This window comes from Lygodium microphyllum, chromosome 13 (genome assembly GCF_053477565.2).
Source record: "Lygodium microphyllum isolate KBCC chromosome 13, Lygodium_microphyllum_v1.1.10, whole genome shotgun sequence".
NCBI lineage: Eukaryota > Viridiplantae > Streptophyta > Polypodiopsida > Schizaeales > Lygodiaceae > Lygodium > Lygodium microphyllum.
In genome coordinates, this window is record NC_141147.1 from 94,117,430 (window position 1) to 94,131,376 (window position 13,947).

A 13,947-nucleotide genomic window follows, 5' to 3' on the forward strand; every position below is an offset into this window, starting at 1 on the left:
GCGCTTCATTTGTTTATTCTACCAATACATTCTATTGCACATGTAAATAAGCTAAGGATCTATGCTCCATTTTGTATGAGAAAAATAAAAGCTAAGATTCATCCAATTTGACATCACATATCATGGGAAATAAAGTGTCATTGAAATGAAAAGTTAACAATGCATTTATATACTTCAGTAAAAGATGTAAGAGATGTCAATAGGTATAATTAGGAGTCGAAAAGGACCCAAGAGAGAGCAATAGTTGGATCCATTTTTCTTTGTTTCTTCAAGAACCCCAAAGGGAAAACGTATTTCCTTTGTGCAAAGATGTGATTGATGTTGCAACAATGCATTGCAAGCTTATATGAAGAAATACCAAAAACTTTTCAAGTCTTTCACACATGTCCATCAATTTTAGAATAGAAATTTGGAGTCTACAACATGATATGCTAACTACTAGATCACTATATTATAAAAAAAAATTAGTATTGGATCAAACTATTGCCTTGTAGCATATAATGAAACCATCAAAATGGTAACAAACAATATTAAGAAAAATTTGGTAAAATTATATTCATCCCAAACTAAAACTCAAACTCTCCTCAAGACTTTAGTAACTAGTAACTACTCAAGAAAGACATAGTTGTCCTCTGTAATCTCTAAAAGAAGATCAATCTATGTCATAACTTGAACTTGATATTAAAAAAAAGAACCCATGTGGGACTAGGATGGCTCTTTCTAAGACCAAAATGCAAATGGCCCTCTCTAGGACCGAAATTTAGGTGGCATCCTTGGGTAATCAAATGGTCAACTCAAGGATGAAATGTGGAGCAAGAATGGAAGCATGAATGAAAGCAAGAGCTATAGCAAGAGAGAGCAAGCTGGTGTATGGAAACTCCAATAGTCACAATGTGTGGCCTAGCTTCCCTTATTCTCTTGGTTATCATGTAAAGAATAAAAAATAAAGTGAGAGTGAATGAGTGGCTGCCACCTCAATGTATAGGTGCACTAGCAGTAATAAGCACAAGTAAATACAGGTGGCTAGGCATAAGTGGCTATAAGTTTTCACTTTTTTTTTTACATTTTCACAATTTATAAATGTAAAAATAATTTATTCTTGATGAAATGGTTTGTTTGTAAGCAACTTAAGATAATTTACCCAATGCGATTCAATGTTATGCAATTTATCCTAACTTCAAATTATAAAACTCCAATTTAACAGTATTTACATATTCTAACATTCCCTTTCGCTATAACTTCTTTACCAAATTGGCTTCTTTATTTATGTTCCTAACCATGTATTGAATGAATGTTAATTTACAAAGAAACCTAGTCTTGTGTGGTGTGTGATGGTGTGTCGATCACGTTTGTGACCATGTCGGTAGCTCCCATGATCCTTGCTCCAGAATACCACCTCTTTGTGGCCATCATGAGAAGACATCCATAGCACTAGCTCCAAGCTTTGACAGTCTTGAACTCTAAATGGTTTGGCAACTCCTTGGGAGATTGAAACTTTGCTAGAGAGGAAAGACTTGTGTCAAGGCATAGGTAAGAAAGTAGATGAGATCATTGCGAACCACCAAAGTGGTTCTCCCTTTATGATTTAAGATGATCTTCTCTTGCTCCTTTATCTCGCTTCCTCTCTTTCTTCACTCTCTTCCTCTCTATCCTCCTCTTCTTTTCATCTACTCCTTCTTTTCATCTTTTCTTCTTCTCTACTTTCTCTCTTCCCCTTCTCTTCTTTTCTTCCTCTCCTCTTCTCCTCCTCCTCTTCTCTTCTTCACCACCTCCTATCTTCCCTTCCTCTTCCCCTCCTTTTCTCTCCTTCTCCACCTATCCACTTCTCCTCTTCTCTTCTTCACCACTTCTTTCCTTCTCCTCCTCTCTTCCCTTCTTCCCCACTTCTCCTATTCTTCTCCTTCTCTCTCTCCTCTTCCCCACTTCTCCTATTCTTCTTTCCCCCCACCCCCCTCTCTCTCTCTTTGGGCAACAACTGGCATTTAGAATAATAGGATTAGCCTAAGATAAAACTATGAGGCTACCTTTTATAGCATTTGGCTAAGACTAAAGCCTTAGCCTATTGGGCTTATCGAGGCAACACATAACTGGTGTTTTCGAAAATTAAGGTGTAATTTGTAACATGCTTTTTGTGATGGTAAATGAGGGTGATCATCGCGAGAGAGAGAGAGAGAGAGATAAGTTGGTGATAATCGCAAGGATGAGCATTTGTTTGCAACAACAATCGTTCCGATATGGCAGTGTGCGTGATAGTTTGTTAACAAATAGTTTTTCTTCTTTTTCTTTCCTACCAAGGTTTTTCCAACCTTAAATTTTCACTCCCCCCCTTTAATGCTAGTTTACATGTAAAGGGCGAGAATAGCATTACACCTCTCTCTCTCTCTCTCTCTCTCTCTCTCTCTCTCTCTCTCTCTCTCTCTCTCTCTCTCTCTCTCTCTCTCTCTCTCTCTCTCTCTCTCTCTCTCTCTCTCTCTCTCTCTCTCTCTCTCTCTCTCTCTCTCTCTCTCTCTCTCTCTCTCTCTCTCTCTCTCTCTCTTTGTGTGCTTCTCTTTGTGTTCGTGTTTCTTTTTCATTGCACACTCTCACATGGTATTTGAGCTTAAATGAGGGTACAGTTTGGAGATTTCTTGTAGAAGAGCAAGTTTTCATCGCAAAGGAGCTGCCCATATTTCCAAAACACAAAATCTTGGTCTATGTTTTTTGTGTTTATAGCCCGAACATGTGATCCACTACTCGTTTTCACCCCTAGGCAACTAGGCAACAATCTCTAGGGACCAAACAATAGCTTTTTTGCATCAAGCAGCATCAACTTTTTCGTTTTGCCCAAAACATAAATTTAAATTTTTGTAGGTGTCCATTTCTTGGTGTAGGTGTCAGCATATTTCTGCAGGCAATAGCTTCCTCACCCTTGGCGATAACTTTCTATTGTGGGCATCAATTTTTTGTGTAGATGACAACCTCTTGGTGGTAGGTGACAGTTGTTTCTTTGTCAAACACCATTTTTTGGGATATTGTAGGTTTGAATATGTCTTGTCGCCAATTCTTTGCTGACTCAGAGGGGGATGAGGTCTCCATTCCTTCCTCTAAGAGGCAAAGAGATTTGCATGTTAGTTCACGCGAAGAACGGAGGTATTATAGCTTGTTTGTATGAGATTCCTCTTCTCCTCGTTCTCTCCATGTTTCATAGAAGGCCTATTTTTCTGGCCTTCATATGCTAATCATGGCACCCTCTATATAGGTGCATGTCCTCCCTTTTTGCCCAAAGAAGATTGGCTTGATGGTTCCAACTACTTGCTTTGGTTGTGTTAAGTGGAGTGTATCCTTGATACCTTCAATATTTGGGAGTTTATTACCCACCCTACTCCCTGTGTCTAGTGGACATAGATGGATCAAATTATGCCAAGACTAGTATTTAATTGTTGGTTGGCTAGCAGTTATGGCATTTTCAAATTTTAGTAGGCTAGTTTAGGGGTTTTGTGGCTATTTATAGCCATTCCCCATTTAGCAGTCATTCACATGATAATCTTTCTTTTTCTCTAGCAAATGCACACTCTGACTTCATCATCTTTCTCTGTCTCTAATGCTATCGTCATCATTAGCATGATCTGGTGCCCTCGTTGATGTTGTAGGCTACGTGCAGGGACTGATCATTCCATCATCATTGTACTAGCATTCTTCTTTAGTTAGTGCAATATTCTTTCCTCGTCTCTCTCTCTCTCTCTCTCTCTCTCTATCTATATATATATATATATATATATATATATATATATATATATATATATATATATATATATATATATATATATATATATGTTTCTCTTCCATTGCACACTCTCACATATATTTTCTTGATTGTGATGCCTTCTTGGATTATATGCATGATGTATTATAGATTGCACAATGTAAGGCTTTAAACTTTTAGAGGGGGACATTGCACTCTTGCAAAAGGGAGATGCTGCACAAGGCACCTTCGATGAATCATATGCTTATAAGACATTAAAAAGGAGAGTTTGGATGACACTTCCATAGGGAGAAACTTTGACTATAGGGGAGTTAGGGAGTCATTCCATCTTCGAGGGAGATGTATGTGTCCTTGAAGAAGCCATTGTTGTCCCAAATAGTGTCATCTATACTTTAGCTCTAGAGTGGCTCACAATTTAGTCCTAAATACATCTACTTCCAACTCCTTTGTTGTTGTACTTGTTGCCCACACACTTTTACATTGTAGGTGGTGGTCATCGACCATTGTCACTCTTTTATCTATTCTTTATATGACAATAGAATAAGGGAAGCAAGTCACACATTGTGATTGTTGGAGTTTCCACACATTCTCTTGTGCTCTCTTGCTTGAACCACCATAGTTCTTACTTTTTCTCGTGTTTCAACTCTTGCTCCACTTTCCAATTGGTATCAAAGTGGGCACTTAATTAGATTCTTTAGCATTGCATTTAGCCCAAGAAGAGAAGCTTGACCTGCAGTTTTCATGGTAGCCATACACTCAGGTATGCATTAGTCCCATTGCCTCTTTGCTTAGCTCTAGTCCTTCCACCATTGATCAGGTCCCTCCCCAAAGGTATTTAAGCTTCCCACGTGACCCAATAGGATTGAACATAGCAAGGAAACTCCCAAAATAATAGGCCACAAATTGTGGTGCAATTTTAGGGGTTGTCCCTACACTCACAATAGTAGGCCACTGCTCTTGGTACTCCTCTTACTTGTTGCTCAACATTAGGGGGCTTTTCTTGGCTTCTCTGACTCCATCTTGAGCTCCATTTTCAAGATTTGAGGTTGAACACCTTCAAACTTGGACTATGATTCAGGACAAACTTGTTGTAATATCTTGTAGATAGTATATATTTGAATACATATGGCTCATATGTTGCTTATATTATATGCTTTTGGTACGCACATGTAGGTTTGACACTTGGGCAAGCTTCTTGGATTTATTAGAGCTTGAATAGCTCAAAATTTGAAGGGTTCTTTGCTGTAGCAAAGTTTGGATAGCAAGCATTCATAGTGGATGTCTATGTATTGAATGTCTACATGCTATTCGAGCATGCTACATGGTTATGTCGATGCTTGGCATTGATGCTTATGCTTAGATATGCTTATGTTGAGCTCTACATCTTGGATTTGAGCTCGTTTGGTTACATTTGTGTAGTGGTTATTTTCTTAAGCTATTTCCACATGTGTACTTGAAGACATATTGAAGGTATATGCTCCCGGCTATATACATGATGTATTTTGGGCACGCAAATGCTATGAGCTCTATGCATTGAGCTTTGTTTTGCTCTTGGGTACTCTAGATTTTCTTTTAGTGGGAGTACTTGGTATCTTCTTCGCAGAGCTTGGTTCATTTGAGTTAGTGGGAGACTCTCTTATTCTTTCTTAAATTATGCATAATACTATCATTATAGAGGTTTATGATTGTGGGCTAATTTGCTTTTGATTTGGATACCTTGTATTGCTTATTGTTAATGGGTTGTTAGTGGTGGATACATGCTTGGTATGCATCTATGTACCTGATACCTTGGATGCTTATACTACTAGTTACATTGTACAACTTGGTTGCTATCCAAATTTTCCTAGCATTGGGAGATTACTCTTTTCCATGCTTGCCTTCAGTTACATGTTGATTTACTATAGTTTTATGGAAAACCATGCTAAAATCAGTTTTGAGTAGTTTCTTTGAGGGTAGAAACTTGTATTCAACACTTTAGTACTTTCTGCTTATGGACAATAGTATATTGGCTTGGTTTAAGTAGTGTATTGAGCAATTACACTCTTTTTGGCTTGGTTTTGGAGCTAATTTGCTATTATTACAATAGACCATATTCTCTTTATTTGGTAAATACAATGGAAAGTGCTTCAAATGCTTCCAATCACAATCCTATCTTCAACATAGAGAAGTTGGATGGCACTAACTTCCAATATTGGAAGACTTTGATGTGGCAAGTATTGGTGCAAAAGAAGCAAGTCAAGCCATTGAAATAAAGGAAATGAAGTTAGAAATTCATGATGAAGATGATTGGGAATAGCTTGATGAGCTTTGTAAGTCTACCGTTATTTTGTCATTGTGTTTAAGCATGTATAATTCAATATCATTGAGATGGAGGTGGTGCTTATACATTATGGAAAAATACTTGTGATCTCTATGATAAGAAAAGTCATGCTACTCAGTTGTATTGACTTAAGAAACTCATGGACATTTTTAGGAAGGAAGGGGTGTATATGTCTTCTTAATTAAATGAGTTTCATTCCATTTTCAATCAGCTTACTTCGCAAGGCATCAAGTTTTAGGAGAAGTCTCTTTTCTTAGGGAGCTTTGCTTACATAAGATATTAACATGAAGAATGTTGATGCATCTTTTATTTCTTGCGCACTTGTCATGAGAGGTAGCCATGGTGGTAATGGGAATAATAATCGTGGTAGAGACTCATAGCCCAATAGGAAAAAGTCTACCTCTTGTGAGCAATCGTGCAATAAGTTATGTGGTTCTAAGTTCTCTCTTACTTGTCATTATTGTGGGTAGCAATGTTACATAAGGACACAATGCCATAAACTGAACAATGATAGACAAAAAAAAGGTAAAGAAAAAGCACAAGATAATGTCAAATCTTCTAATGATTCTAGCATTGTTGCAAGTCTAGTGTTAAGTTGAAAGAGATAGATGCCTTGGAGTACAACTCAACTAATTACATACTTGCTACTTCATAACTTGATGCTACTTAGTTACTTGATGTTTAGTATACTTATTCTCATTGTCAGCTTCTTGATGCAGGGGCTTCTTTCCATGTGACCTCGCATCATCATTGGTTTTATACCTACTGCTTTGTTACAATTTGAGTCAGATTAGGTGATGATTATGTATGTGACATTATTGGCATATGTGATGTGAGATTGTAGTTTGGTATTGGTGCTTCCTTTATGCTTTATGATATGCATCATGTCCTAGATTTTACTAAAAGACTTATCTCCATTGAAGTTGGATGACGATAGGTACCATGGCTCTTTTAGTGATTTTGCATGGAAGATTACACATGGCAACCTCATTTTTTCTAGAGGTGCTAAGGTTGGCAGCCTATGTCCCTTACTTGTATTTAGATCTATTGATCATATTTTGGCTGCGGATCAATCTTCCTTATTTATCTTGGCATTGTCATCTTGGGCACAAGTCCCTTTAAGGAATGAAAGTATTCACTCATTTGCAGTATTTGCCACCTCTTGCACTCATGTTTTGACTATTGTAATCATTGTTTATATAGCAGGCAGACACATTACTTGCATAAAAAGTATGGTTTTATGTGCATGTGTGAGCCATTGACTCTTATGCATTTAGATATTTATGGTTCCATGCCTTGTCAGTCTCATTAGGTGGTGTTAAGTATTTTGTCATGTTTATTGATGATTGTTCACATAAGGGTTGGGCCTATCCCATAAAGCAAAAATTGGATGACTTGGGCTATGTTTCAGTGCTTTCTAGCTATGGTTGAGAGAACCAATCTAGGCATAGGATGAAATGTCTATAATATGATAATGGGGATGAACATGTCTCTAAGTCATTTGAGTAGTTTTGTGATGAGAGGAGTATTAAGCATTAATTGATCGGCCCATACACCCCACCCTTGAATGGTGTTGCAAAGTGTATGAATATGACTATTCATGAAAGAGTTTGCTATATATGTAGTTAGGTAGACTTACCATGATACTTTTGGGCTAAGGTAGTTACTATTGCAATTCATTTCATTAATAGATTCCCATGCACTACTCTTGGTGGTAGAGTTGCAGAGGAGGTATGATTCATCATATGCACACTTACGAATCTTTGAATGTGAAACTTTATGCTATATTTCCAAAGACAAATGTAATAAGATGGATCTAAAGTTCGTCAAATGTATCATTTTGGGATACGATGATGTAGGTGAGATGGGCTATCACCTTTAGAATCTACATGCTAAGAAGGTTATCCCTAGCCATGATGCCATATTCCATGAGGACAATGTGCACATATGATTAGAGGAGGTAGTTGAGATATACGAGGTGACCTTTCAAGAGGAGCCTCCTATTATAGTATAAGTAGCCCTAGTTATTAGAGAGTCTCCAACAGCCTTGATGATGATATAGTGGTCCACAAGATCATGATGTTGCATAGAGAGTATAGGCCATATGGTTACATAACTAGTCTTGAGATGCTCCACTAGAGCCTCACATCCTCCAGATCGTTTGAACCCTCTATCCAGTATGTCATGGTAACATATTTTGGTGAGCCCCTCATGAGGAAGTTATGTAGAGGACTAGTAGTTACTCTCAAGAGAGGGCCATGCAATTTGAGTATGATTTACTATAGAAAAATTGTACATGGAATTTGATTCCTTTACCCAATGGGAAACATGCATTGCCATGCAAGTAGATGTACAAGTTAAAGAATATTTGTAATTACCCTAAGCTAATATTTAAGGCTAGATGGGTTCATGGGGACTTGGATGAGGACATTTAATATAGTAGCCTAAGGGCTTTGAGGAAAAGAGTAGGAAACACCTAGTGTGCAAGTTGAGGAAGAGCATTTATGGACTCAAGTAGGCACCTAGGTAATGATATCATAAGTTTGATACTTTTATGTATTCACACAGGGTAACTTCCATAGTGATATGGATCCGTGTCTTTATACAAAGAAGGCTGATAGCCTTATCATTTTTATGCTATATGTTGTTGATATTTTGATTGCTAAGAGTACTTATGATGAGCTAGATACTTTGAAGACTTAGCTCAAGAAGAGCTTTGAGATAAAGGACATGGGGTATGTCTCTCACATACTTGGTATGTGCATTATGCACAATCACTCTAAGGGACTCCTCTACTTGTCAGAGAGAAGGAGTACATTTATAAAGTCCTTGAGTGGTTCCATATGTAGGGTGGTAAGCCTATTGGCTACCCATTACCTTCTCATGGTCAGTTAGGTAGATTGTCCCTCCTCACACGATGAGAGGGCTGAAATGGCCAAGATCCAGTATGCATTTGCAATGGTTAGCTTGATGTATGCCATGATAGCCACTAGACATGACATATCATTTGTAGTGGAATTTGTCACTCATTATATGATGATACTTGGTAGAAGATGTTGGGATTCCATGAAGGATATCACAAGATACCTTAAGGGCATTGTAGATATGTGCATTTATTATGGTGTCCAAGATACTAGAGTTGTGGGGCCTACATCAACTCTGATAATACAAAACATGTAAATGGTAGAAAGTGCACCTCTCGCTATGTCTTCACTTTTGTTGGAGATGTTTTTTTTTTAATGTCTAGAGTGTAAAATATCAAGAATCATGTGGTGGGGGGACTTGCTTGAGCTACTGCGCCAAACACACATTGTATACACAAGAGGAAGCTCACTCAAGAACACAAGAAGAAAGATGGAGGCCAAAACGTTTTCTTTCTAATTTCTTCTTCTTCTTCCACACACTATACAATATACACAAAGTATAGATAAGATATAACATAAAGGAAAGTGGCCTACTAAGTCAAATAGTGCAAAACAAACTACACTAATCGACTGGTGCTATATCTTTGCTAGCAGTAGGTAGGTGTAATAAACTAAATATAATAAGTGATAAGTCAGTGCTCATGTGAGTATCATAATGACCACCAACATGCTAATTGTAGATGTGCGAACCCATCTAGCCAAGCGGTCCATCATCAATGTCCGCACATGTTGAGCTTTCCATCTCAACACTCCCCATCAAGCTTAACTCTATCTCTGCAACTTTAAGTAAGCTTCGGAACTTTCGAAGCTTCTCTGCACCCAATGCCTTTGTGAAAATGTCAGCTATTTGATCCTATGTGCTGGCATATATGAAGTCAATCTCTCATGCAAGTACCTTCTCTCTCACAAAGTGGTAGTGCACCTCAATGTGTTTTGTCCTAGCACGGAACACTGGATTCCTAGCAAACTATATGTTGCTTATGTTGTCACAATGAATGACAACTGGACCATCTCCCTATACATCCAAATCACCTAATAACTTTTGCAGCCATACCACCTCACATACTGCCATAGCAGTACCTCTATACTCAACCTCTGTACTCAATAAAGCAACTGTAGGTTGCTTTTTGCTACTCCATGTAACTGCTACACTGCCAAGGGAAAACATGAATCCATTAGTAGATCTTCTGTCTAATATGCTACCAACCCAATCTGCATCTGTGTATCCAAAGACTTGCACATCCTTACCTGCCTCATAAAAAAGTCCATAGTGTAAAGTGGACTTCACATATCTCAATTTCACATATCTCAATATATGTCTAACTGCATCCAAATGAGGCTTTCTAGGCATCTGCACAAACTGACTGACAAGGCTAACAGCATAGCTCAAGTCTGGCCATGTGATAGTCATGTAAATCAAACTCCCTACTATCCTCCTGAACATAGTAGGGTCTTTATCTCATCCCCAACGTCGGCACTCAACTTCACATTTTGCTCCAATGGTACTGAAAGAGGCTTACATGCTGTCATACCATACTTGGATAACATATCCAAGCCATACTGCCTTTGGGATAGCCATATACCATCATCACATCTGATCACCTCAATACCAAGAAAGTATCTCAACTCACCCAAATCCTTCATCTCAAACTTCTTCTTCAAGAAGTCCTTAACTTCAGCAATCCCATTGTCACTTTCACCTGTGTAATAATCAAGTCATCCATATAAATGACTATGATGACCAAACTTGCATCTCCCCTTCTCACATAAAGTGAGTGATCAGCATCGAAAATACAAAATCCAATATTGACAACATACTCTCCAGTCTTGTCAGACCATGCTCTAGGTGCTTGCTTCAGTCCATAGAGCATCTTATTTAACCTGCACACATATGTGGGATGCTCTAAATCCTCATAACCTGCTGGCTACTCCATATACACGTCTTCTTGCAATTCACCATGCAAGAAGGCAGTCTTAACATCCATTTGCTACAAACTCCAACCTTTGGCTGTTGCCACAACAATCACACATCTAACAATTGCCATCCTAGCAACTGGACTGAATGTCTCTTCATAATCTATGCCATATGTTTGAGCATAGCCTTTTGCAACCAACCTAGCCTTATACCTACTAACGGAACCATCTGCATTATGCTTGACATCTCTGACCAACAACATTCTCAAAACAAGTGGACTCACCATCCTCAACTAGTTTCACCATATAAGCATAATGGTGAGCTGCATAACCTTCAAAGCCAAATCTTTTAACAAGATATTTGATCTTGCTAGACCTACATACCACTGGATCACACAATGGAGCCTTTACATTACAAGAGCTCTCTGTACACCTAGTGTCCTAAATGAATACCAAGCTCATCATCCAAACTCTCTAAACCACTGGAATCTCCATCAAATCCCAAATGACTAGTAGATATGTCATTACCATCCAAACCTAGATACACCTAAAGATGTGGCGCTACTCCTTAGTCTCCCAGACCAAGGGCTCACTGTAGGTGTAGTACCAGATGATGTTTCTGGTCCACTAATTCTCCATGATTCTTGCTTTTCTTTCTGCACATAGCTATCATGATCATTATCATCATCTAATACATCACCAACAGGTGCATACCAAACTACTCATCTCATCAAAAATAATGTCCCTGCTCACTCTGAACTTGTGACAGGGTTATAACAATGGTACCCTTTCTACTCTGAAGAGCATCCAATAAAAATACATTTTTCAGCCTTTGGATCAAGCTTCTTCCGTAGCTCATCTAGCACATAAACATATGCAACACAGCTAAATACCTTCAAGTGTGATACATCAAGCTTCTTGCCAGTAAAGTATTCTTCAGGAGTCATCCCATGAATTGCAGCTATGGGGATTATGTTCATAATATAGACAATAGTATGGATAGCTTCAGACCAAAAATATTTTGGCATATTTTTTTCAGCCCCACTAATGCTTGTGCAACTTCTGCAATATGCCTACTTTTCTTTCTGCAATCCCATTTTGATATGGGATATACTTGCAAGTAAATTGCCTCTTTAACCCATGAGTTCTCAAGAAGCCACTAAACTCATTAGACAGGTACTCTCCCCCTCCATCTAATCTCAAGCACTTCACTTTCAAGCCTGTTTCTATTTCAACAGCTGCCTTGAAAGATTTGAAGTGCTCAAATACATCACTATTTTTCTTCATGAAATATACCCATAGCTTCCTTGAATAGTCATAAATAAATGTGACAAAGTATTTGTTGCCACCAAGAGATACATTTTGTGTAGGCCCCCAAACATCTGTATGCACTACATCAAGTATATTTTTGCTCACTTCTCTCTCATGCGAGAAGGGTTGTCTCGCTTGCTTACCAAACTCGCATGCTTCACAGACTTTATGAAATTCTACAACTCTAAAAGAAGGCAACCTTGTAACCAATCCTCTGGACTGCATTAATTTTAGCCTTTATACATTTGTATGTCCAATACATTTATGCCATATTTCAATGTCTGCGACCACTTCTTTTCCTTTAGCATATATAGCAGCATCCATTGCAGGAATTCCAGCATCTAAAGTGAACATGTGGCCAACTCTACTTCCTTTTAAGACTAACATGCACTTATCATCAAAATCTTCTATAAAAAAACATTTTGCATTGAATCAAACCTGCAACCCTTACTCTACCATTTGGCCAACATACACTAGATTATTTATGATTGATGGCACATGTAATACATTTGTCAAGACTTCTTGTCTAGCCATCATACAAGGACAAGGGAACCTTACCAATGTGTAAAATTGAGTGGCATGAATCATCACCCATCTACACATAACCTGGATTTTGTAAGTCTTGCATCTCTCCAAACCATTCAACATGACTGGTCATATGATTAGATGCATTTGAATCGACATACCATACATCATCATGTATCCTCTTTCCTGTAACCGCATTCATCATATGCTACATAACAAACAGACGCTCATTTTTGTCCTCATTCTGTCGTGAAGATGCATAGTTTCCTTCCTACAATTTACCACTATGAATATCATCCTTTGTAGCATAACAATGGGCTGCAATATGACCTGTCTTGCCACAATAATGGCAAACAATAGTAAAATTTCCAGAACCTCTATTCTGCCACCTACCTCTATCTCTAGAGCTCCCCCTGTATCTAAAATTTCCTCGGCCTCCTGAAACTTGCATTTCACCAAATTGCTAATTAAACCTATTTTAGTGGTTATCGCTAGCACGTCCCATACCACGGCCTCTTGAAGAGAATCTACGACGTCCCCTTCCTAAACTTAAGTAAAATGCTTGGATCTATTCGCCATTTTTTTCAAATGAGTTATCCTATATATTGATCACTTCAATAATCATGAGAGAGATCAGCTCATCAAAATCTGGAAATGGCTTCCGTACATATACTAAAGTAACAAATGATTTCCATGCCTTCTTATCATTAAGGCCACTCAAAGTGGATGAAACCAAATCATCATCATCAGGCATTGCATCAATTGCTGCTAAAGCATCTGCAATGCTTCTCACCTTCAAAAACATACTCATTGACAGACATTTTTCCTTTCTTCAAGGTATTCAACTCTTGCTTGAGTTGAATCTTCCGTGCCTTTGTATTTACTGAAAACATGTTCTCAAAAATTGTCCAAGTTGCTTGTGAAGTTTCTGCATTCCTGATATGTCCCAACATCGTATTATCAATGACTGCAGAGAGCCAGTATATCACCTTTTTGTCTTTTGCATTCCATTCTTTCCATGCTTTTAATTCATATGTAATCGGAGTGATACCCAGCTGGCTCCTTTTCTTCACATGAAACAAACTCATAAAGGCCCTTTTCAATGAGGAAGTTCGTCACACGGAACTTCCATGAAGGGTAGTTGTTCTTGTCGAGCTTCTCAATAATGGGATTTCCACTGTTCTCTGCCATTATCACAAAAAAGGATACAA